The 27,054-nt window shown below is 39.4% G+C and overlaps 1 protein-coding gene across 1 annotated transcript in view; it reads left to right on the forward strand.

The window, feature by feature from the left end:
- ARID1B (AT rich interactive domain 1B (SWI1-like)) overlaps positions 1 to 27,054 on the forward strand; it is a 423,627-nt gene that overhangs the window by 254,726 nt on the left and 141,847 nt on the right. The window lies entirely within an intron of this gene.

Below are 27,054 nucleotides of genomic sequence, written 5' to 3' on the forward strand. Positions count from 1 at the left end.
GGCATCCCAAAGTGCTGGGATTACAGGCGTGAGCCACCGCGCCCAGCCCTACTTTATCTTGATCTTTGTGCCAAATTATTTATTTCCTGCAACTGTGAAGTCAGTCATCCTCTTTCATATGGCCTGATGTTCACGGAAGCAAGCCATGTGATCCGCGGAAGACAGCTTGTGGCTCACAGCATCTTCCTGCCTCACTCACCTGTGCTGGGTGATGAGGACCCTAGCGGTGGCAGACGTGGTTCTGGCCCTCATCATTGGCAATGCAGTTGGAGAGATGGGGCTGGGTAGCACCTGACCAGCGATATGTGGTTAATATGACACAGAAGAGGGAAAATACTATGTGGTCTGGGGTGATCAGGCATTGAAGGAGATTTGACTTAGCTCCTTGCGGAGGAGAGTAGCCTCACAGACAGGCGGAAATGAATAGGCAGATCTAGCTGGGGCTGAAGAGTTTGGTGGGAAAGACTTGGAGGCCCTAAAACACCTTGCCTAGATGTTTCAATGAGATGGGTTATAGCCAAAGGTACTTTAGTTTGGAAATTTTTTTTGTTTTAAATAAAAATATATTCATGTATCAACAGTATGTGGTATCTATTGGCTTGAGAAAGACTTAAGAGACGATATATTGATTAGTTGTGTATCTTTAGAATCAAATGAGAAAATGTGAAAGTGCTTGGAAAATAGTAAATTGATGTATAAATGGAAGTTTTACATTATCATGTATAACAGTTTGTTATATAATAGAGTTATGTGATGTCAGGAATAAAAGAAGCTGGTGAAATTACTCCATTACCTAGAAAATGGTTTAAAGAATCAGCTAGGCCCTTGCTTTTTAGAGAGATAAAGTTACTTACTATGTTTGTGTTTTCCTTTCTTACCTGAAATCTTCATTACATAGTGAATTGTTTGTAAATATTTGATAATACACTGCAGAATATGAGGTTTGTTAAGAGTCTGATTCATGTAATGGAAATTAATCTATTGGTAAGTCAAATAAATGTCTATTCTTATATTTTACCAAAAGGTTTCTGAGATTAGAGTATTAACAAAGAGGTTCTGAGACTGGTTTACTCAACATTTATTGTTTTCAGTGGATCAGGCCCTGTGGAAAGCTCTGGGGTTAAACAATGATTAGCAAGATACAAGTGATCCTAAATTTCCTTAGCACACCACTTCTACTGCCTGGGAGACCTGGTGGGTTCTAAAGCCCTTGCCTGGCCTGGGAAAGATTTTGTGAGGGAGAGAGAGCAAGCTTTTTTGAATATTAGTGATTATGCTTTTGTCTGTGCATTTCAGAATTTACAACATGCTTTCTAGGAGTTTAAATGAGATAGAATGCATTTTGTTTTAGAACAAGGAGGGGAAACATTTATTTCAGTGCTTGTTGCTTAATCAACATCTACACTGCCACTTCACATCAGCTTCTGTCCTTTCCAAGTGAATTAGTTCTTGTGGGCAGCACGTCAAGAGGAAGTGTATTGTTCCTGGCAGGGCACTTGAATTTCTAATTACCAGATTCCTGACTTAATTGCAATTACCTGGACACCGAGGCAGGGTGAACTTTTGGAAAGGAATGTAATTAGTGAAACAGGAATTTTACTGCCAACTCCCTGTCTAGATACCAGTACTAAAGAGACCACTGATAAGTCCACATCTGGGAAAACAATCCATCAGTCGATAAAGACAGTTCTTAAGGTAAATTATATAGCATAGTGCCTCTCAGCTCTGAATTTAGAACCAATACGATGGTAAAGCAGAGGGTGTTCAATGTTTGCATTGTAATAGGGTATAGTAGGCATGTGCGCAACTTTTTAAGATTATCTGGAACAAAAATAATTATTAATAATTATTTGCACAGTAGTGTGTATTTGTATGCAAACACAAACATTACATACCTTAATTAATAAATGTAAAATTCCAAGGTCTAGTGCCATAGAAGAATAAATAATTTTTCAATATCACTTGTTTCACTAGTAGTTTTTCTTAAATAATACTTTTCAATAACAACAAATTCACACACAACAACTAAGTTTCAATCTGGTTAACATATAGATTTAAAGTAATTTTGAAAGCATTTTAATATATGTGAAGCAAAATCTGAACTTTTTTTTTTTACTATTCTTTCCTTGTCTTACCACTTTCAAGAGCCCGACCATGCTGTCTTGGCACAGATTCACGATCCTGAGATGCTAATAAATATCTGCTGATGGTTTACTTTACACATTTTTGATTCAGTCCTTAACCCCCTGCTATTTTTTCCTTCTCAGCTTCTCTGGGCTGTCCTTCCTTTCCATCTCAACAAATTCCTTGTCCACACCAAGGTTAATTTTGCCCATCTATGGTTAGTTAACTCACAAATGATCTTTTACAGCTTCTTCCCCATGGAGCTGCTGGTCTTTTTTATTTTCAGCCTTTTTAAAAAATGTTACAGAGTGGAGTGCTCTGCCCACTCCCCACCCCGCAACCTGCTGTGGCACCTCTGGATGGGCAGAGGGTCTTCTGTGGTCTGTCTCACCTCCTGTGGACTCTCGACTCTGGCTGTCCCCTCAACCGAGGCAATCTTTTGTTTTTTTGTGTGTGTCAGAGTTTAATTCCTTCTAATTCTTTAACTGTAGTATCTCCTATTTGTGTCTTTCTTCATTTTATCATATATTTATTTTTACCGCATTAAGAGCCTAGCTGCATTTGAATTTACATTTGTTAGCTGTTTGCATAATGGCAATTATAACAGTAAAGTTTTAAATGGGAGCAATAATAGTTAAGTATCTCAAAAAGTGGTGAAGATAGAGTTACATTACTTATCGGCAGCACCTAGAATGGTACCGAGCCCGTGGAAGTGCTCCTAACGTCACCCCTGCGAGGTGTGGCAGGTGATATCCCATTTCATAGAGAACAGAACAGAAGAGCCAGGAGGTGAAGTCCCTTGCTTGACATCTCACAGTTGTGGGGAGGAGTTTGGGCAGTGGGCATGGGTATTTTAACTCATGGTTATTACTGCTTTTACCATCTCAGGGTTGTCAGATTTAGGAAAAAAAAAAAAAAGATTGCCCAGTTGTAGTCGAATTTCACATAAGCAATGAATAAAATTTTAGTGAAAGTCCAAATATTGCATGGCACATACACTTGTTATTTCTCTGAAATACAAATTTGAGTTCCCATGTTTTTTCTGATGACTCTAATCCATCCAAATAAAGTGCCTACTCTGTGCCTTTCCTTAAATAATATACCAGAAATAAAAAAGATAGGTGATTCCACCCTTTGTGTATTTTTTCACAGCATAAAAAAGCCTGTTTTTGTTTTTCAGACAACCCAATTAAGAACAATTAAACTGAGATGTCTATGCCATGTTTTTTTTCCAAACGTGCATCGTGTGGTAGGAGGAAAGTATTTTTATGGAAGAATCACCATGGTAAATTTCTCCGGCAGCTAATAACCACTGAGTTTGCAGTGGGAAAAGCGAGACAGCAAAAATGAAAGGAGCTAAAGACAGCCCATGCGTGCTGTCACTGCTGTCACTTTTTGGAGATAATAAAATGTTTGACAAAGCAGTCATGATAAGCCGAATCTACTTTTCCAAGTAACAGCTACAACATTAGATTCTTTTGCTTTCTCTTCCTATTGTGTGTTCCCCTGTTTCTGTTTCTCCTTTTGTTTTGTTGGTTTTTTTTTTTAAGAGACAGAGCCTCCCTCTGTCGCCCAGGCTGGAGTACAGTGGCGCCATAGCTCACTGCAGCCTCCAACTGCTGGCCTCAAGCAGTCTTCCTGCCTCAGCCTCCCAAGTACTTGGGACCACAATCACACACCACCATGCCTAGCTAATTTTTTGCATTTTTTTGTAGACATGGGGTCTCACTATATTGCCCAGGCTGGTCTTGAATTCCTAGCTTCAAGCAATCCTCTCACCTTGGCCTCCCAAAAGTGTTGGGATTACAAGTGTGAGCCACTGCACATGGCCTGTTTCTCCTTTTGTTAATTGCTGTAGACAGAAGTTTGATTTTTAAATTTTCCCTTGTATATTCATAGAAGGTATGAGGACAGGGTACCATAAGAAACTGATGACAGTGGTCCGATGAGCACTCGTTTCTTGCCTTCCTCCTGTAATGTTTGTTGTTTTATACAAAGCATCTATTAATCTGGTATGTTTTAAAATATATATATGCATATGCATATATGCCTTTTTTTGTTTGTTTGTTTGTTTGTTTTTGAGATGGAGTTTTGCTCTTGTTGCCCAGGCTGGAGTGCAATGACGCGATCTCGGCTCACTGCAACCCCTGTCTCCTGGGTTCAAGCGATTCTCCTGCCTCAGCCTCCCGAGCAGCTGGGATTACAGGCGTGCACCACCACACCCAGCTAATTTTTTGTATTTTTAGTAGAAATGGGATTTCACCCTGTTAGCTAGGCTGGTCTCGGACTCCTGACCTCAGGTGACCCACCTGCCTCAGCCTCCCAAAGTGCTGGAATTACAGGCGTGAACCACCGCACCCAGCCTAAAATATGTTTTAAAGAAATAAGTTACTTTTCAGAATGAGAACGGATGGATCCTACTGACCATCCTCATCTTGGATTTGAAGAATGTAGAGAATCTTTAATATGGTGGCTTTTCCCTTTTTTTTTTTCTTTTAAACATTTGAATCTTAGATTACCATCAAGTTCCAAGGGAGAGAGGACCGTTTCCAGGACAGGTAAATGAGCCACCAGCCATTTTTTCATGCCAGTGTGAAATGTTGAGTAAGGGTAGAAGGGGTGGGGGCTGGGGCTCTTACACTTACGGAGCAGCAAGCAAATACCAGATGCCCTGCATTTCTTTTAACACCCCACCTTAAGAGACAGGTGGTATCATGCTACTTTGACAAAGGAGGAAACAGCCTTACAGGTTAGGTAGCTGATACAGTGGGGCATGCAGCTAAGAAAAAGCCAGTGCCTTTCCCACACCAAGATGCTTATCACAGAGGCCATTTCTTCCTCTGTTAGATATGTTTTTAGATAGTTGTGCTATTGCTTGACTTGCCTATAGAAAGTGAATTTAATTCTATTATACCAGAAGAATTGAGTGTGGAAGAATAGTATGTTAACTTACCAAGCACGTGTGAGTTACCAACATAAAATGTGTGTAAAATATAAAACTCATATGAAATGTATTTCCAATGAGTGAGACTTCTCAATGTCATTGTTATGTATGGAATTACTGCCGGTGGGTAGACCTGACAATCTAGTCCTTGTACAACATCCAAATGGCTAGTGTGTTATCAGGGAGGGTTTTAGTTTTTCATGACTTATCACAGGGTGACATTTCCTTTAGCAAATGTCTGTAAGACTGAGGTCTGGTTCTGTATTTTACAAGACTCAGAAACCAATGTTACCAGGAGAATACTGAGAGATAGATGACCCCTCTCAGATGAAGACTCACGGGCCACCCTGGTTGGCACTGCTGTGCTCTACCTGCAGGCCGACCTCCGCAGGGAGAGGCCAGTCTGTGAGGGGGGGCATCAGAACATGAGGTGGTTAAATAATCAGAAGGTTTGCGGCATCCGACTAGGCTAGCCGGAAACCTGCATCTCCACAGTAGGAATCCCATTCTGGTTGTGCAGTCATCTCTAATGTTCACTGGCCTGGATTCCCTCCCCCATTGTCATCTTTGTCTTGCAGCACCTCTGAGATTCTTCCCTGGCTGATCAGCCCCTCGTTTGACTGATACAGTTTTTCCTGAGCTATCTGAGTATATCTGGTCTGATGATAGGTACTGCCAGTTTAGGAGTTGGCCTTGCTCTTTAAGCTAACTTTGCATATGTCTGTTGAACAGGAATAGTCATGAGAATCTAAAGCTCCTTTCTGCAGAATGCATGTTTAGTCTGTAATATTAAAGAGCAAAATAAAACACTTAGAAGCTATGCTCAGTTTTTATGATGATGTGGAAACATTCTTCTTAGGGTTTCTTCTGTGGTTTGAGTGTATCATTGTTCCCAGTGAACAGTGAAGACTTGATTTGTTTTAATTTTTACTCTTCCAATGCTTCTTATTCATGAGCACTTGTAACCCAATACAAAGTCCATCAAGTGGAAAACGCACAACCCTGGCTGGATGCACCGAGAACACTTCCAAATGCACCTCTAGCTGCTACGCCTGATGAGTGTCATGCCCCACTGTCCCCACACCCTCTCCTGACCAGCTGAGTGGATTATACTTCAGAGCTTCCGCCCTGGTGGATCCAGCTTCTAACCTCTGGCTCCGGCCTCTGCCTGATACTGCGTGCACCCCAGCCACAACCTTGGCCTGCCCCCTGCCCTTCAGCCCAGGCTCTCACTTTCTCTCCCTCTTTTTTTGATGACTACTCCCTTTCCTTCGTCTTCAGGACAAATAAGCAGTAGAGGAAGTTACTGTCTTTTGTTGTTTTATTAGGAACTGACTATAATTCCAGCAGATACTCCATTTCCAAGTCCAAATGGCTCAACCCATTCATTCTCTACTGGAGTAGTTTGTTTAACAAAAATTATTATTTGCAAATAGTTACATTTATAGATATGAAAGTAAGGAAGTAGTGTTTAAGTTAAAAGAGTATTAAAGCAGCATTTTATCATATTTGGGGAAATTCACCTCTCCAAGTCCCTATCTAACCCATATATAACCGTGCTGGTCAAAGTCGTGAGGAATGTAAGTTAAAAGAAGTTCAAAGTAATGAAAACTTGAAGGAAAATCTGAGAGAAAAATGAAAAATGCTTTCAAACGTGATACTACTGAAGATAGGAAGGTAAAATTGCCTCTCTTTTTTTAAGCCAAAACTACTTTTGCTCTGGGTATTTACTGGTTCTGTACCATAATCGGGATCTATCATTCCATATGTGTATGCCTCTGAATTCGTTAATATAAATAATGATGATGTTGTGGTTTATACTTTTATTTTAAATTCAGAAACCATCTCTAATTGAGGAAAGGTGCCTTTATGGTACAGTTACTTTCAAATACATCCAGCACTGCTTGGGTGACCCCTTGACTTAATGGGCATGTTGGTCTTTGACCCAGAACTGGTAAATGACCCCTGCAGAGAAATCATTAGAGAAGTGGAACAATCATGGTAGTGGGATCAGGGGTCAAACCATTACCTACCCATAGAAACTTCCGTTTCAATTGGACTTCTTGCTTTTCTGAGAGCAGGTCATATTTTCAGGGAGAATACTGAAGAAGAGTTTAACGCACATTAGTGCTGACCTATCAGGATGAAATAAGACCATAAGGATTTGGGTGATGGCTGGTTTATTTCCTCTAATGCCATGACAAATGACTACGCTGTCATTGTGTAGAAGTCCATTTTTTAATGTAAATATTGTGGAAGCGTGACATACAGGGACATGCACAAATTTAAATGTACAGCTTGATACGTTTTCTCAAAATGAACACACTTGTGTAATCAGTACTCAGTTCAGAAACACCACCAGGACCCCCAAAGCCCCCTTATGCCTCTTTTGAGTCATTATCCATCGGTCCCCACCCCCCACCACACTGTCTGAATTTATCCATCCGTCCCCACCCCCACCACATTGTCTGAATCAAAGTCAGCTAAATTTCCAGTCGCCGATGGTCACTAATGGTAAGCCTTTTTTCAGTCTTGCCTACAAAAAACAATCTTCTTCACTTTAAAATATAAGAGGGTTTGTGTGAAGAAAACACAAAACTTATTCAAGGAGTTTCTGTCAGTATCAGTTTTTACTGTTTCATACAGTAACTAAAAGAAATTTTAGACAAGATGGATGTCATGGAAGAGAATATTCTTTACTTTCAAAATCAGTTACTCAAGAGTTACCCTTTAAAAATTACAGAAAGGAAGAAAAGGTGTAGTTCAATTCTTTTCTATTTTGGTTTTACTATTCTTTCTTCTGTAATTACTGTTTTCTGAGGACTGTATATAATCTCAGAATTTTAAATGGTCTCCTGACAATTAAATACAAAATATAATGCACAATTAGTTTTAAAATATCTTCCATTAAATATATAAATATCTCAATGAAGAAAGTTTTAATTTTAATGACATTTTTGGGCCAAAACACTGTCTTGCTTGTATGATGATATTATAGCCCTTAACGGATAGCTTATGTCTGAGTTCATGGTGGTCTTTTGTTCCAAATAATAGAATCATTTAGCCCCTTCGTTAGGATACTGGGAGTGGTGTTTTGCCATTTTCTGTTCCCGTGGAAGATCTGGGAGGTAATTATTGCAGTGGGAGAGATTTCATTTTCCATCAAAGCAAAAATAATACTTGTTTTGCTAGGAGAGGAAGGAGATGCACTTGAATTATTAAATGATTTTAATTTCAGAAAAACCGTGAACCTCCTGGAAAACACTGATAGAGCACAATTTTTAAAAATTTCTTTCTCTGGCTTGTTTTTTTTTTTTTTCCTTTGGTGTGGGAGTAGAAAGGAGAAAAACATGTATTAGAGGAGTGGACTTCAGAACATTGAAAACAGGCTTTGAAGACAGAGAGCTGGACTGAAATCATGGCCCAACCACCTCACCCTCTGAATCTGTTTCCTGTGTATGAAATGCAGTTAGTTGTCCCTACTTATTGAGTGGGCTGTCAGGATTAAATGACATTAAAAAATGGTTTGGATAAAAAAGCAAAAAGTGCTATTATTTGTTCTCACTGTTTGCCAAAGAGATTCCACGGCTTTCTTCTACATCATTATAAACAAAGATTTTTAGCAGTATTTTTACTAGTTTATCAATGAAGAAATTGAGGTCTCAGAGCTAAGTCAAGTGTTTAAGGCTGAATGGCTAGTAACCAGTAGAAGTAAGGAGTGAACCAAGTTCAGGTTCCAAAACCCATGCTCCTAACCACTAAGCTCTGCTCATCTGTCAGGGAAATACAGGCCATCTACTAGTGCCAAGCAGGGTCACTGTGACAGCGCATCCAGTGTTAATTTCTTGAGAACAAATGGGGTTTGAAACTGGCCTGGTGCGCTCTGCTAAGACGAGTCTCCCTGCTCCCCTCATTCCTGAGAACGGGGTACAGTTTCCTTCCACAGAGGAACCATGGTTGTATGGGGCTGCATCTTGCCCATAGGGCCACCTTTTTTTGCTTCTCACAAAGATTCTTCTACTCAAATGTGCACGTAGAGTTTCCTGTATCATTTAGCTTAGCAGTGATAGGTTAAGGTTTTCAATAATATTGATTATTTGCTGGATCTGCCCGACCCTTTGTCTGCTTTCCTTGCTTTTTACCCTGTGTATGGTCATTGACCTGTTTGTTTATTCATACAGAAAGTGTTATAATATGCACTTGTTCTGCATATTGTGCAGTGCCTGTGTTCTTCTGTCTTTTGCTCTCTTTCCCCATTTTCGTCTTGTCCCTTTATTCCCCCTTTCTTCCTGTATCCTGCCATATGTAATTATGGAGTATACATGGTCAGCTTCTCCTTAGGTGCAGTTAATTCCACAGTCAACTGTTCTCAGGAACTTAAATTCAGCTTGTGCCATACCCCATATATTTAAGACCTAAAACAATTATAGATAACTTCAGAACTTTATACGATAAACTATTTATCACATCCATTGGCACCAGGGATCCATTGTAAGTTGAGAACTGTGCTAGATCGCAGATGGTTTCCTTCATGGACTGTGATTTCACAAAACATTCTGTCTTCACAATTTGGTTCTCTTTTATTTCACTCTTGTGCATCCCATGGGGAATCAGCCGACAGAAAAAAAATCCGTTGCCTTATCAATTCGAGCAGAATTATTAGCACTCATGACAAAATACATTTTACTTACTGCTTTTTAAATTCCCTCTGAACTTAATCATGAATTTTTGTGTTGTATTAGAGGTGGGTCTCCTGCACAGGTCAGGTAGGCTCATGATGAAGACATTCTCTTCTGCCTGTGTTGGTGGGAGGTAGCTGTCTTCAGCTGAATCTGATGATGGACTCTTGGTTTATGGACCTGTGCACAACGCAGGCTGTTGGGGATCCCCCACAAGGAGATACACTAAATATTAATATGTTTGCAAGTCCAAGCAATTGGAGAACTGGAGAAAACATTCTGTGAGACCCACCAAAGGGTGGAAATTAGAAAACAAGAGATCTATTTTAAGTCACCAAAGGATCTATCAAAGTGTATCCTGCTTTTATGCATACTGTGACATTTCTGCTGCATAGTTTTGCATTTTGCTCTTCCTTTTATCATTTACAAAGTTATATTTTTACTAAATGAAACATGATTTTGAGATCGCCATGTGCTTACAGAGTGTGAAACAACTGTTAGAGAATGCACTTAACTAGAGACATACACCCTCTCACACACATGCGTACACAGGTGCACACAAAACATCCTCTGCCCTCTTGGATGCAGCTATCAATATCTGCGCTGATGCTGTTAATGAATACATCTAGAAGCTGCTTCCTAATATAGTCTGTGTTTGTAGAACCTGTACGTAGTTTTGATCTGAATAACGTAGCTTCTCCGGACTTCTGTTTCACATTTCGAAAACACAGAATAGGAGTAAATGTCTACTGTGGTCTTTCAGTTCTGAAAATTCTGTGCAGTTCTAAGTGTTTCTCTTCTGAGTGAAATTTAGCCTCCCCCTACATTTTAATGTTTACCTTCTATCACGTTTTTATCTGAAATACTGTGGTTATTTTTTTTCTTTTTCTGTACTCAAGTGTGAGCTCCCTTAACATCTGCTAAACTGCTCTAAGAATTGATGACGTCTAGTTTGGCTGAGAATAACATAGGTCAGCTGTCACAAGTCTAAATATAGCTCCATTTATTTTTTATATTATTCATGTCCTGAGTGTGTCAGGTATGGGAACCTTGCTTTTACTATTTATTGCTGTTGTCAGAATATTCAGTAGCAAGTTCTTGAAGACTGTTTATGGCTCTCATTGTCAACCATGGGCCACCTGGTTATAAAGCCATTAATCTAATAAAATTTAATATGATGTTTGCAACCTATTGCAAATTTAACACTACTAATTTCTTGCAGGTAGGCTACAGTTAATACAGTTACTTAGCTGCTTCAGAAATGTTCTCTGACAAAACCCACTTTTCCTCACCAATGTAAAGTGAGGCCTCTCGGTTTTTTTGCCACTCTTGAACATTTAAATTCCCTTTGCTCCAGCATGTATTCATGTTCCTTGTACCAGTAATGTTATGTTATTCAAGGGCAATCCTGTTTGAATGCTCAGAGCATAGACCAATTGCCAGTGCCTCAAGCAAACATGGAGACTTTTTCCCGTGAAGAATCAGTATCAGCTTGACACTAATGATCATGAGTGGTAGGTAATGAGAGGTTGCAAGCTAGTGGAAAGGAATCCCGCAAACATACCTTTCTTTGTAACATACCAGTACTTAACACTTCAGCTTCTAGGACTGACTAGTTGACTACATGAAGCGGCATTCCAGCGTTCTAGCCTATAGGAATAATATTTTTCCTTGGAAATTGTAGTTGTTCTTTTAAAAGGCACGATGTTATTCATTTTTCCTGATAGAGGATAGCAAGTAGGTCAGTTGATAGCATAGCTGTTTTTGCATACGTATTATGTGTAAAGATATGTTTTCTATACCTAAGAAAAAAGACTAGAAGGAAATAGGGCAAACTGTTACAATTTAGTTAGCTCTGAATAGTGGCACTACTGATTATTTTTTTTCTATTTTGTTTTCCAATGTGTTTCCCTTATTTTTTTTTTAAGAATAAGAAGCTGTGTTACCTTAAATTGTTCATTTTCTTTTTTTTTAAAGAAAGATAAAATATATTTCTCTTATTGCTAAAAGATATATTTTTTAGTTAGTAGTACATGAAATGAAGTCTATCAGATCTTTTTTCCTTTGCATAAAAATCTGTATTGGAATTATTGTTAAGTTTTGATATTCTAAATTGCTAAATATCAACATCTCTTCCTATTGCTAATATACTGACACCTCCTTTTTTGTTACTGGTTAAAAATCTTCAATAAAATAAAGTTAACACTGAATGTCACTTCATAATTACAGTAATGATCACACAGCTGTGCTTTGCTCAGTTTATAATATATGTCAGCATCAGTTTAGGAGCTCAGCATCGTTTCCTGCCCAGATATAATTCTTCAGACAATTCTTGTGGTCAGTACTAAGGGTAGTCAATCAGGCCAGGAGTTCAGGTATGAAGTTCTGGGGCATGCGGCAGTATCCCTCGCCCTTTGCAGGTCTCCTGGCCTTTATGTGTTTGTTTATTTACTTGCTTACTTATTTTCTTACTTTTCAAGTATTTTACTTTGCTAGATTAGGAACAGTTTTATTTACGAGCATGTGAATTTTTGAGGAGGAACTCTTACACTTAAATGAACCTGTAAGAAGCCCATAGAAAAGCAAACGCCTGCAGCGCTAATAATGAGAACTGACAAGGCAATCCTGCTGGGTTTATTTATGACCTTCTGCCTTTGTTAGCTCTTGTGAGAAATTCCTTTCTAACCATAACAATATTGTTGGAGTTTGGCACTGTACAGAGAAATCCTGCCGAGCCCTGGGGCCCACAAACTGGCACTCGTGCAGCTCGGAGCAGATTGCTGTGCTCCTCGTAGCTTTACATTTTTTTCCTTCACTCTTCTTTTATTTAATTTCTAAGTAACATTTATCAATCTTTATATGTTTATGTTTAAAGATGCTGCTTTTATTCTCAGAGCCAAAATTCATTTTATCCTTAGTGCAATGTCTTATCTACTTGGCAGTGTTGAGAAATATTCAGAAGAGGACAGGATACAGAAGGCAAGAAGAGGCAGGTGCACTCCACACAAGGGCATATCACGGAAGGTCCCATCACACTCTGCGGACTGATGGACTGCCGTGGTGCTTCTAAACAATCTCACGTGGTGACGCATCCTAAGAGCAAAAAGTGAGCTCAGTAGGACAAATGGACTCCAGATTATAGTTCTAGGATACTCTTTCCACTCCATTTCATTACTTTAAGACTTCTACAATTTCCAAATGAAACAGGAACTTTAAAAGCATCAGTTCACGAAGAATTGTCTTAAAAATTGTAATTTCTTTTGAAAGTAGAACAAAACAAAACAAAAAAACAAACAAACATACAAACATTAAGCATGTAACTCTTAGAATGAGATCATTGACAAGATTGTTGAGGAGTTATTCCGGGCACAGGTGCTGCCTATACCTGAAGCAGTGGTATTCATTGTTTCTGGATAATTGGTCCTATTCCAAGAGTTGCCAGCAGTGACAGAGTAACAATTTATTTTATAAAGTCAGTGTAAAGTATTGATAGGCATGTGACTTCTGTTTCTTCTGAGAATCTTCAGGTTCAAGATGCCAGCTTCTGTGACCCATTTAACTAGAAGTTCCTAAGTCTGAATTTGTTTGTTCGTCTTTTGGGGAAGGTGGGGTTGTTAGACTGGGGCTGGTATATCAAAAGGCCATCCTATTAAAACCCGTCTTTAGACTTTTGCTTTTTTCTACTTACCCAAAATCTGATTTTTTAGAAGTTTTCCTCAGCTGTCAGCTATCTTATTCAGGTATTTACAGACTTCCTAAATGGGGACCATAAAGAAAATGTTATCAAAAATATTAGCTTGATCAAATGTGCAAAGTATGCATATGAGCAGAATTTTTTCTTCGTCCAACTTGATCTTATCATTTCCTTATTGTATACGTCTTCACGAAGTTTTAACATCTATTCTGAAAATACTAATGTGATTTCATGCTACTGCTATTCATCTGTTTCCCATCTTTCAAACAGGATTTGTTGTTCACCTTCGAGTGGGCGTAAGTTAATATTCTCTTCATTAAGCTGTGCTGTGGTTATGTGTTAGAATCTCCAGGGTCCCCTTTTGTTTTATTTCCTTTACCAAAAAAGCTTCAGCATTTATACAGTTGGTAAATTCTCAAGTACAAAGAAGGAAGTGAAAATCCTCCCAAATCTGATCACCCCAAATCATTACTGTTAATATTTTATTCAGCACCAGTCTATACCTGTTAGGCATTTTAAAAGGCACATCTACACGAGTGTATTTTGTGTATAAATAAGCCCGCATGCTCATACAATCTTTATGATGTTTATTTTCTGTTGTTACTGGATTTTCATTCACTCTTTTCAATAAAATTATGCTGTTTATATTAATATAACATACATTTTTAATAATTTCTATGTACTTTTAAATTGCTCACTACTAAACTGAGATTTAGATGGTTTCTAACTTATTGCTGTTACAATGTCCAGTTTTCTTATTTCCTGTTTTAAATTATCTTAATACTATGTGATATTATAAAGCAAAAATCAGAATAATCACTAACATATATTAAATGGATTCTTTAACTCATTTAGTTCTCTCGGCTTCTTTGAGACAAAGATCCATTTTATAGGTGAAGAAACTGAGGCGTAAAGATGTGGAATCACTTGCCCAATGTCAAACTACTGGGAAGTATTACAGCAAAGACTTGAACCAAAGCTTTGCAACCTGGGCTGGTTCCCTTCTCTAGTCAGTGCTGTCTTTGGTGTGTAGTATTTATTTGCTTTAAAGAAGTGCCAAAGGCCATTTACTTAGTATAATATTGATTGTTAATATAACTATTTGCCTAACACATAATTATCTGATAAATATTTGATAAAGAATGGGATGCATTTATGCCACCACTATTTACTCACCCCATTTTTTCTGTTTTTGTTTTTGAGACACAATCTCATTCTGTCGCCCAGGCTGGAATGCAGTGGCACAATCTCAGCTCACTGCAACCTCTGCCTCCCAGGTTCAGGAGATTCTCCTGCCCCAGCCTCCTGAGTCACTGGGATTACAGGTACATGCCACAACACCTGGCTAATTTTTGTAGTTTTAGTAGAGACAGGGTTTCACTATGTTAGCCAGGCTGGTCTCGAACTCCTGACCTCAGGAGATCTGCCTGCCTTAGCCTCCCAAAGTGCTAGGATTGCAGACGTGAGCCACCGCGCCTGGCCTTACTCACCCCATCTTTTAAGTGAGATATTTTTCTACAAGTCATTTGCACGTTCTTTGTTTTTTGAGACGGAGTCTCGCTCTGTCGCCCAGGCTGGAGTGCAGTGGCCGAATCTCAGCTCACTGCAAGCTCCGCCTCCCGGGTTCATGCCATTCTCCTGCCTCAGCCTCCCGAGTAGCTGGGACTACAGGCGCCCGCCACCTCGCCCGGCTAGTTTTTTGTATTAGCCAGGATGGTCTCGATCTCCTGACCTCGTGATCCGCCCGTCTCGGCCTCCCAAAGTGCTGGGATTACAGGCTTGAGCCACCGCGCCCAGCCCAAACTCAAAATGTATTTTACCTTATAAGCAGTGTTTAAAAACAGTCTGTGTCGGAATTGTGTTTATATGTGGATGTATGCATTTATACATAGCCACTGTTTGTTGAGCACTTATTGTATGCTTCATGTTTCAGATTCACAATTGCATTTAATTCTCACTGTGGCATAAATGTTATTTTCCCTATTTTGGGCATGGTGAAATTAAGTATTCTCAGTGAATTTAGGGGGCATGCTTAAGGTTAGTTGAAGAAATATTGCACCAGGACCTGATTTTACACCGCTCTTACCCCACAATTCCTGCTGGAGGAGTTAGCTGCCATGTTATTATTCTAACACCTTTATCACAGTAAATATTTAATGAGCACAGATCTTGGTGTCAGACAGATCATGCTTAGTGCTGCTTTATCTACAGCAACTCAGTTAACTCTCCCAACACTGTGAGTAAATTATTTATTATCCACGTGCTACACATAGAAGTGGCGTGGAGGCCAGTAGGGTTTGACTGTGTCTCAGGCCTTTGCCCAAGTCCTCCGAGTGAGTGAAACTGACCAGCAGCTGTCTGGTTCCAGAGCCTGAATTCTATTGTAATCATCCCCATCCCCCAAAACAAAAAGAACACTGTTATGATCCCATACAAATATCAAAAAGAAAACTTGAACATTCATTGCATGCCTTTGAGAAGCAGGTTTCATTAGAGGAGCAGAATAAGATGTAGCAAGAAGGCTTCACCGCACCTTCCAGAGATTTGCAGATTGTTTTTTGTTTGTTTGTTTGTTTGTTTGTTCGTTTGAGACAGAGTCTCACTCTGTCACCCAGGCTGGAACTAAGTGGTGCGTGCTCTCAGCTCACTGCAACCTAATTCTCGTGCCTTAGCCTCCTGAGTAGCTGTGATTGTGCCTCGCTACACCGGGCTAATTTTTGTATTTTTGGTAGAGATGGGGTTTCTCCGTGTTGGCCAGGCTGGTCTCGATCTCCCGAGCTCAGATGATCCGCTCACTTCTGTCTCCCAAAGTGCTAGGATTACAGGCTTGAGCCACCACGCCCGGCCAATTTACAGATTATTGATCAGAGTTTAAGTCCAGTTTTACTTGTCCAGATATAGAATTTACCTGGATAAAGATAAATTAGGCAATATGATGGGCTAGTGAGTCAAGTTCTTTAGGTCTGTCCCTTGTTCAAAGGTATTACAATGCAAAGGAAATGTGAATTTTACTCTTGTGCCTTTAGGAGTCCCATGTCTTATTTTATGCTGTCTTTGAGACCCTTTTTAGTGGAGTAAAGTGATTATCAGAGGAAACTTTTTATCCTTCTCTAGAGCCTGGGAACGTGCTCCAGGGAACAGAGTAGTTATTTATACAGGTGAGGTATAGTAACATCATGGCGTGGTGTATGAATGGCTCTTATGGAGAGGTAGGATGGTTGAGTGTGAAACACACTGGGTGTCCAGTGCTCGTTCCATTCCTTATTGATATTATTATTATTTTCTTTATCATCGTGGTTATTATTGGAATTGGAAGTTTCTTTCTGAGACCCTGAATAGGTTTATGACCACCTCCTTTTGAAGTTTTTGAAGTAACAAGTTATAAAGTGGTTATATGCTCTTGGAAAAAATTATTATGTAAAATTGCACTTGAGTGCTAGCACTTGAGGTATTAAGTGACCAGCTGCCCCTGTACAAAAATGAAAAACAACTCATTTTGGAAACCTCTTATCTAAGTGAGTCTATGAATCATAACAGAAAATAAGAAAAATGCATGGTTTTAAGTTTGACTTTTGCGGGAGTACTGCATTTATTGAATTTGATTTTAAAATAAAAAAATAGTCTTCATAAAACATTTCCATGTGTAATCTAGTTAATCTAATTATGGAAAAAGTTTCTGAATTCTCTACTTTTCTAAAGCATTCAGAAGTCTTAAAAATGATTTTAATGAAAATATACAAATTTTCTACTAGGATACTTGCATAATTTCATATATATCACCCAAAATGTTTATTCTTGTCTGGTTTTTACATACATCCACAAAATTTTCTTTTTTTTTTTTTTTTTTTGAGACAGAGTCTCGCTCTGTCGCCCAGGCTGGAGTGCAGTGGCCGGATCTCAGCTCACTGCAAGCTCTGCCTCCCGGGTTCACGCCAGTCTCCTGCCTCAGCCTCCCAAGTAGCTGGGACTACAGGAGCCGCCACCACGCCCGGCTAGTTTTTTGTATTTTTTTAGTAGAGATGGGGTTTCACCGTGTTAGCCAGGATGGTCTCGATCTCCTGACCTCGTGATCCGCCCGTCTCGGCCTCCCAAAGTGCTGGGATTACAGGCTCGAGCCTCCGTGCCCGGCCCATCCACAAAATTTTCGATTTTCTTTCACTAGGAGGTGGAGCTTAATTCTCCTCCCGTGAGTGTGGGCTGGACTTAGTGACTCCCTTCATGAGTAGAGTATGGACAGGGAAAAATAGTAACTTAAAAATTACTCTGTAACTTAACAGTGGAGAAACCTGGTAGACACCACCTTAAACCAAGTGACCAAGGCTAACATCACCAGTGGTGAGTCATGTTGACATCATCATGTTGACATCATCATGCTGACCTCCCCACTGTGGTACGATATGAAGGACACTTCACTTCAGTGGTATTTTTCCCCAAAATCTGTAAGCCCAGTCTCATCATGAGAAAACACCAAGATGTGCAAATGAAGGACATTTTGCAAAATACCTGACATGTATTCTTCAAACACGTCAAGGAAAGACTGGGAAACCGTCACAGAATGGAGGAGGCTAAGGAGACACAGCAAGTCATTGTAACATGGATGGTGGGTTGGGTCCTGGAACAGAAAAAGGACATAAGTGGCAAAGCTGGAAAAATATGAATGAAGTCTCTAGTTAAGTGTTGTACTAGTGTTAATTTTGCACTTTCGATAAATGTGCCATGTTTTGTGAAATGTTGCTGTTAGGGAAACTGGATGAAGGATGTAAAGGAACTCTTAGAAATGTCTTTGCCGTTTTTGTGTAAGTCTGAAGTCATTTCAAAATTGAAAGTTAAAAAGTTCAGTGAAGGATGAAGAACAAATACATTTTTTTCTTATGGTTCATGTGAATGGGTGGAATATCAAAATAACCAAGTTTAGTAACGTTCTACAAGTAAAACTTCTCTTTTTTTCATTGCAGACTCCATACAATTTGTAAGTTGTGTGTGTAAGTTGTGTGTTTTTCTGTTAGGTTGTGTTTTTTTTCCCCCAAGAGATAAGATCTCACTGTGTTGCCCAGGCTGGAATGCAGAGGCTATTCACAGGTACCATAGTGTCCTACAGCCTTGAACTCCTGGGCTCAGGCAATACTCCTGCCTAATTTTTTTAAAGTTGCTAATTTATTTACAGTTCCTGAAAGTCTTAATGTTCATAAGCATTTTATTGCTATACTACTGAAGAAATAAATGTCTCCAGAAGGCTCATGCCTTTTTGTTGTTTTATTTTTAGAGATTCTGTGTGCTAAGCATTGTACTTCTAAGATAAACAGTAAAGTTGTTGTGGAGTTTTTTTACCATGAGAGATGGAAGTGGTGGTGTTGATGGCTTTTCTGTCCTGAAGATTTATTGTAAACTTTCAGTTATAAAAACAGGAATCTGTAGGCAAAGTCTAAATCTTACATATTTACAGGTCTTGTTAGTTTGTCAATTTACTTTCAAAGCACATGGATCATTAATATTTATAGGTTCATACCTGGCAATGATGTTTGTGAAGCACCAACCCATAAACCCATCTCCCTCTTCCTCAGTGTTATTAGGTGATTTTTTTTTATATAACTAAATACCTTGAGAGTCATCACCAGCAGTTTTGGAGTAGAATATAGAATTAAGAGACTATAATCTTTAGAACTGTATGTTAGTCATAGTTTTTAGATACCGTTAGGCTGTTTTAAGGTGAAGGCATGTATCTTCCAACTCATGTTTCCCACTGATTGTTACATGGACCTGAAATGAGTCAGATGACCATGTGGATCCTTAAAACTATTGCAATCTAGAAAACATGTTGCTATTTACCCATGACTCAGTTACTCAGACAATTTTGTTGTCATTGTGTTGTTTATTTGTTTAATTCTATATAATGCTAAAAATATACGGATTTTTTAAGAAGCACTTTACAGATTTATTCTTAAATAGTACCTGCAATTTGACCCGGCGCGGTGGCTCACGCCTGTAATCCCAGCACTTTGGGAGGCCAAAGAGGGCGGATCATGAGGTCAGGAGATTGAGACCATCCTGGCTAACACGGTGAAACCCCGTCTCTACTAAAAATACAGAAAATTAGCAGGGCGAGGTGGCAGGCACCTGCAGTCCCAGCTACTCGGAGGCTGAGGCAGGAGAATGGCGTGAACCCGGGAGGTAGAGCTTGCAGTGAGCTGAGATCGCGCTGCTGCACTCCGGTCTGGGCAACAGAGCGAGACTCCCATCTCCAAACAAAAAAGAAAGAGAAGGAAAAATAGTACCTGCAATTTTAATTGTGTTTAAAGTATTCTTAGTCTCTTCATTGGCACCCGATTGCACAGTTTTCCTCTTGTAATAATATTAAGACTCACTCTCTGGACCTCTGTGACTCCCTGGTTCCTAAAAATGTAGGCCCCTGTTCCTTGGCATAGGCACATGAGGCCATGCCCAGCCTGCCTCTCTCCTGAGCATCCCGAGTGCCTCCTGTCCCGAAATGAGCATGCACTCCCCTCGCTCTTCCTGCCCTTTGTGCCTTCGTGGATTGTCCCGTCTGCTTCCTGTCTCTCTCCCTGCCACGTGCCCCTTCCCACCACCTGTCCTGGAATGCCCTTTACTTCTGGTCTGGATGCCAGTCCCTGGACATTTACCCGTCAGTCTGTCCTCTTAGCGCTTATTAATTCACCCTCCATCGTAGAATTTTCTGCACTTTATTGTCGTTTGTGTGGTTTGTCTCTCTTCATTGAGACTCAATGATAGAAGGACATTCAAGTGTACAAGTCCACATATGAATATAAAAGGTCATCCACACATAACACTGCCTTCTCCCTTTTTCTCCACCTCCTGTCACCCTTCCCACAGGACTGACTACAAAACTTAGATAGGGCTTGCTTAAGGGTGACTCTAGTACCAAAATACCTTTCCCCACATTATTCAGTATCTCACTTTGTTATAAAGCTTTAATTTCATCAGTACACTATAATTTGTATTCAAAACATCATTGTTCCTGGAATAGTAAAGGGCCAGCAGTTATGCACACGAGTCTTTTTAGTGTTTTAGCACTGATATGGGGCTTGACTTGTGGGCAGGAAGGGTCTTAAGCATGTTGGACTTAAGTATGATAAAATCAGATAAAAAGCATTTTAACTGGTAGGAACAGCGAACTGCCGCTAACAAGACACTGTTACTTTCTCACGTAAGAAAATATGCATAATATCTGGGGCACTTTGAAGGCCCTTGATCAGTGGTGGTATTAGTTGTTGCTAAAATCAACATTCTCAGGGCCATAATCATGAGCGTTTCTGAGGCTGGTCCTGGGAGTCTAACCAAGAAAGGAAATGTTACTTCCAGATAAAGGTAGATCCCAGATTCTATATACCCAAAACAAATTTAGACATACATTTTCGTACCAAATTGTTTTTGAGTTCAAGACTGCCCATACTATGTTGAGAGGTCTATTTGTTGTTCTTTCTAGTCGACACAACTCCTGAGACTGTTGATAGTGGAAGAGTGGAGAATCTGTTCAAAAAAGTTTGAAAACTGAGACTATTTTAGGAACTCCTTGAGGCTTGTGCAGTGGGGAAGAAGGTCCCTTTTATGATGCATATTTCATACTCTCATTGTTTACCACTTCTAAGTTTAGAATGGCAACACGTTTCATATCAGGAGTTTTAACCCAAGGACCTTTGAGAATAGCTTTTATGTTAGATGCTCATTTTTAAATACCAAAGAAAAGGTAACCATTACAATGGTATTTATCTAAAATGGTATGTCTAACTCTGAATTTTGCTTTTGTAAAGTGTCACTTTAGCTGACTATCCTACAAATGTCCCCTTAAAATGAGAGTTATCCATAATGAAATCTTTGCCTGAGAAATAACACAAACTTATCAGGTGGAAGTCATTTCACCCAAAGGTAGTTCTTGGCCACCTCTCTTAAAGTGAATTTTGGCCCATTAGTTTTTCTTGTGTTATCTCTGACTTTTGATAGGGTTTTTTTGGAGCTTAGAACTATTTTTAAATTAACGTCGACCTTTTTTTTCCAGCTGACTTCATACATCTAAAGGGTGTGTACTGTATATACTGTCACATAATGAGGAAATAAATACGTATTTGGACTTGTTTAAATAAAAAGTGACATATGTTTAACTTGGAAAGAGGATACTCTTAAGGCCTAACAATTAGTACTTGGAAGGATTTTTTTCCAGGGATTCTATTTTTCTGGTGCCTTTGCTTTGTTTTTTAATGTGCTCTAAGATAGGAAGTGTGAGCTTTTAACTCATTTGCTGTCCAGACAAATGAAAGCAGCAGGGACTTTTGTAGGTATCTGGACATACACTATTACAATACAGGTTAATGCAAGAAAAAGCCTTTAAACATCATGGAAATTAAACAGTCACTGTGAGAATTTTCCTTTTGTGTGTATGTGTCTCTCAATTCTCGTATCAATTTCAAGGTGTATTCATAGCACATGACCAAAAATGATAGTTCCAAAATAAGGGCGGAAAGTGTGAAGTAATTTTACAGTGTGTTTCTAAAGAACCAAGAGTCTAATGACACTGGATACTTGATATCCAGGATGTTAATTAGAAACAGAGGGCTGATAATTCATTGCTAAGTTTTAATAGCTAAGTCAGTAGTTTTCAGTAGAGCATGTTTGGTAAATATTTAGAAATATTTGCATGGGCTGGATTACTTTCTATAGTGTTTGCAGCTGTATTTTTCTGTAGAGCTTATAAATTTAGTGATATTTACCAATGAACAGTCATATCCATTCTGTCTTTAGCACCGCACTTGGCACAAGAAGTCACGACCCTTAGGAAGGTGAGGATGTAGTTGAAGAGAGAAAAAGAAAAAGTACACGGCTTTATTTCATTTTAATGTTCTAAAAAGGAGAAGAGACACTATTTCTGCTTTTTAAGATAATTAAGAGACTTTTTTTTGAAGACCACTGAACTGGCGTTTTAACCTGTGCTTTAAACCCATGGGAAGTCACAGTGAGAAATCATTAACTGTATCCTATTAAAATCCTTAAACAAGAGACCTGAACTGGTCTCATTGATTGAAATATCTTCTCTATTTCTGATTCAGTGTTTGTCCTCATGCTCTCCTGGGGCACTTCTGAGCAAGAGATGCCCAAATGTGTGCAGTGCTTGGCAGCTTTCTATGAGCAGCTGATCTAATACCATCAGCTAATTGTATTGAGAACCATAGCTTAGAGTATTTTCATTTGCTTTTTTAAAAACCCACTTATTTAATTAAGCAAGGGAGTAAAATTTTCTGACTTATTCCCAGTTCTCTGAGAAAGTAAAGCCACCAGTATTGACTGAATTTATCCTTTGGTGAGCTAACTTATGCTAAATTGAATACCATCAAAACCAAATATGTCTTTTGATGTGTAGCAAGTCATAATGTAGCAATGTAAAATATTTTTAGGGAGGATCATGTACAATCTGTAGGCATGAGAGGGTCTTTATACTTAATGTCTGTTTCAATTATCTACAGCTTTTTAAAAATCCTTCCCATACATCTTCTTTGTGGGACGTCCCGTCTTTATTCCTTCTGATGCTGCCTTCCCCGAGCCTGCCCCAATATAGAGAATCTGAACATATTTGTGCTGTGTGTTAATCTGTGAATGTTTCTCCTGTCAAAGTCTGGTAAGATTGTTACTGCTTTGGTGGCGTTTCATTCTAAGCAGAGTGAAATCTCTTGTAAGTGTCACTAGGGTCAGAATGAAAATTTTACATGGGCAGAGCGACCGTGGAAGGATGGTGGTTACAGAGGGAGAGTCATTGCAGGGAACGGTCATTTAAATTAAGTTTTAAAGTTAAAACAGCTTCATGGTTTTGGTTTCTGAAGGCAGGGATTTTAAAAAATTCATCATTGATAGTAGGAGTTAAGTTATTTTTGGTGTGCCAGAAAATAATCAGTATTCTGAGTGAGGTCAGATACTGAAAACCCAACTTAATAGCAAGATTTCACCAAATCACATGATGATAGCAAAATGGTGATTTTACTATGTGTGAGAGTCCATGAAGTCATTGCCTTGCCAATCACCCCATCACAAAAAGAGGACTGATTTAAGGAATGCCGTGGGGCAGGGGGACTCTCCTCGTCCCTTAAAAGAGACTGCCTGCAATTACCTCACCTGCCAGCTTTCCAGCAAGATAAATGGAAGCACTGTAGCTTGAAGGTGCCTTGGTTAGAATGAGATGCAGTAAGGTCTCTCTGTTCTTTACAGGCATCATAGATCTGATAGTACTTATAAAAGAAGAATAGAGTTGGTGCCCTGCTGACTAAATTGTCCTCTAGAGGAGTATTAGTTACAGAGCTTCTTTGTTAACTAGGCTGAATACTTAAACCACTGTTGAACTTCTTTTATTAGCATGTTTTAAGATAGCTCTACATACAGATACCCTAACTATCTGCAGGGCGGGAATATTTCTGTATAATTTACATATAAAAGTTGCGTTGAGTGTGTAACAGTGATATAATAATTATATCTTTTTATTACTCTTCTGTTACACTGAGGTCTAGTGAGCACTGAAATTCTGATGACACGTGAACACAAAGAAAGCCACCGTTTTTATATTTTTCTCTTGATACTTCCTTGATCAGCTTGTTGAATAACAGAAATGTTTTTGATGCCTTTGCAGCCTGAGTCAAGCTCTCTTAATACCCATCTGAGTCACTTTTTCAACCATAATATGGAATTTTAAGGGAGAATGGGGACGAAACTTGTAGGTTGTGCAGAGAATTACAAGAACTTCAAAGTAAAATTTCAGATTTTATGATGAGAGATTTGCATAAAATTATTTAACTACAATAGATGATTTTTCAAAAATTAAATCTTATTTGTCCTTTCCATGTTTAACTTCATACATAGTATGGGATTTTATATCTAGTTATCTACTAGATTTTTTCTGTGGAGAAACATGAAAAGCATATTTCCTGCCCAATGGCTGTTTGACTACCCCTTGATTATTAGTCATCGCGTGTGATGGGCACTGTCAGGGCCTGGACATGGACACCATGGCCCATCCTGGGTTTTCATGATCCCTTCAAAAACAGTAAGATCATATGGAGTTGTCACTCAGTATTTTTCTGAGGGATTTAGTAATGGGGTAAGTTCCTGTTCCTGTTAAAGCTTGTACCAGTCATGATGTATGGTAAAGTTACTGTGCGGTTCAACTGAGGCCTGTCCTGATTCCTGTTTTTTCCCCAAGGAATAGGCAAAGGCAATAGAGACGGTGTGAGTACACGTGGTTCTTTAAATCAGGGGTCAGCAAGCTTTTTCCATTAAGGGCCAGAGAGTCAATATTTTCAACTTTGCAGCCCCCATGGTCTCTGTCAAGACTTCTGTTGTTGAGCTCAGTAATCAAGTTAAATATAAAGTTTCACCAGCTGAATATGTACAGAACCGTGCATCTCACGTGCCCTGACATTTCTGCTAATCGTAAGGATTAGCATATACGTTTATATACCTTTGGATTCTAACAATCAGATGGAATTTACTCAATTTTATTTTGGATTTTTTCTGAGACTGGGTCTCACTGTGTCACCTAGGCTGGAGTGCAGTGGCTCCTCACAGGTACCCTTGTCGCTCACTGTAGCCTTGAACTCCTGGGCTTAAGCACTCCTCCTGCCTCAGCCTCCCGAGTAGCTGGGACCACAGGCTGCTCCACCACACCAGGCTTCCGTTTTGGAGATTTGATGAACTTTTTCTAGGAGTGCTATTTTCAGTCTGCTCTGTCCCTGTTCTGTTGTTCCCCATAAGCACAGTCATTGGACATTGAAGATTTTGTGGAATGAAGACGTTTTCTGTTTTACTTAGAAAGATGTTTTTCTTCTTAGCAGAAGACATTTTGTTTTTCTGTAGGATTTCTCTTTTTTATTAGGTTCTGTCAGCTATACTTTAGAATATGGTTTTTAAAGAGAAGTTAATTATATGCTATAACAGATGATCAACAGATAAACTAAACTGTCTAGGGTACTAGGATCCTCATCCTCAGTTTGCTTCGTGACGTTTCAGGGTGCCCTGAAGAGCTATAACCAGCTCTGCTTTCCCTTGCTTTTTTTCGTACTTGCTGGTCTAGGTTTACTCTTAGAATCTTAGCATCTTCTTCTACCAGATTCTAAAGCCCTATTCTCAGAAGTCCCAGTTGTAAGCAGTGAGGTAACATTTAACATTGATAAAATTTAGAGGGTGGAGATCTATTAGGATTGAATATGCCTTGGAAACAGTAGCATAACCAGATATTGCTGATTCCATTCTATAGTACGTAGTCTTCAATTATCAGGACAAGTATCTTTTATGCTGTAACTCAGCCCTGAGAACTCACTGGCAGCTCGCTCGGTCGGTGATCTGGGAGTCCAGTCATTGCAGTGGGGATGCACTGAGCACCTGCTGATGGGACCTCCATGGGAGCCGGGGAGCGGGGGCACACCAGTGATGCAGGCTGAAGTAAAGGCTTTGTCTGTGTCCCCTTCTGCTGACAGAGCTGAAGACAGTTTCTTCTTCCTCCTCTCTCATCTTCCTCTTTTCGTCTTTAGCACCTGCAGATCGTCCTCAGTAATGTAACCTTCAACAGTAATTTGGACTCTCTGAACTTCCATTTTTTTTGTATCTGTATCAATGGAGATTTTAATCACTGCCTCAGAGAGTACGGCGATAAAATATAGATGGCAATGACAGTGTAAAATTGGTATTAAAAAGTAAGGTATAACATTAGGACCCATTTCTGCCAACAAAACTTCTAAGAGATTTATTTTCACAATACCGTATATAAATACACACATTATTATCTTCTTTTAATGCCACTTTATTGTAAGAATTTCTCAGTCAGGCACAGTGGCTCATGCCAGTAATCCCAGCACTTTGGGAGGCTGCGGCAGGCAGATTGCCTGAGGTCAGGAGTTTGAGACCAGCCTGGCCAACATGATGAAACCCTGTCTCTACTAAAAATACAAAAATTAGCCGGGCGTGGTGGCAGGCGCCTGTAATCCCAGCTACTCGGGAGGCTGAGGCAGGAGAATTGCTTGAACCCAGGAGGCGGAGGTTGCAGTGAGCCAAGATCATACCACTGCACTCCAGCCTGGGCAACAAGAGTGAGACTTCATCACTATATATATATGTGTGTGTGTGTGTGTGTGTGTATTTCTCATCAAAAAGTTTGGTTAAAATTGTGACTGCTATTACATTAGCATATCCTAGTTTGAAATTCACATAGTCCACCAATGTCAAATTCTGAAAAAAAGGACTCAAAGCCTATAGTTTTTTACTTTATGATGTAATCATTTAAGAACCAGGCATTCCATTCCTATGGTAAGTCACCAGGCAGAGTGCCGTGTGTCTTGTGTGGCACTTTGAACAGGTCTAATGGACTCGGTGCTGACAGCTGAAGGGCAAACTGTATGAGGATGGTTTTATCAAAGAGAAGTACAACTGTACTCATTTTTTTAGGAGAGAGGCAAGATCTTATTGGTTCAACTTACAAACGACCTCATTAAAATCTAATAAAAAGTGGCCATGCTTTGAATTTTGGGTTGTTACCCAGAAAACTTTCATCTCTGAAGCGGACATCGTTATGATTATCAAGTCGTCTTTTGATGAGATATTCATCCAAA

Source organism: Mandrillus leucophaeus, unplaced genomic scaffold, assembly GCF_000951045.1.
Source record: "Mandrillus leucophaeus isolate KB7577 unplaced genomic scaffold, Mleu.le_1.0 Scaffold166, whole genome shotgun sequence".
Classification (NCBI taxonomy): Eukaryota; Metazoa; Chordata; class Mammalia; order Primates; family Cercopithecidae; genus Mandrillus; species Mandrillus leucophaeus.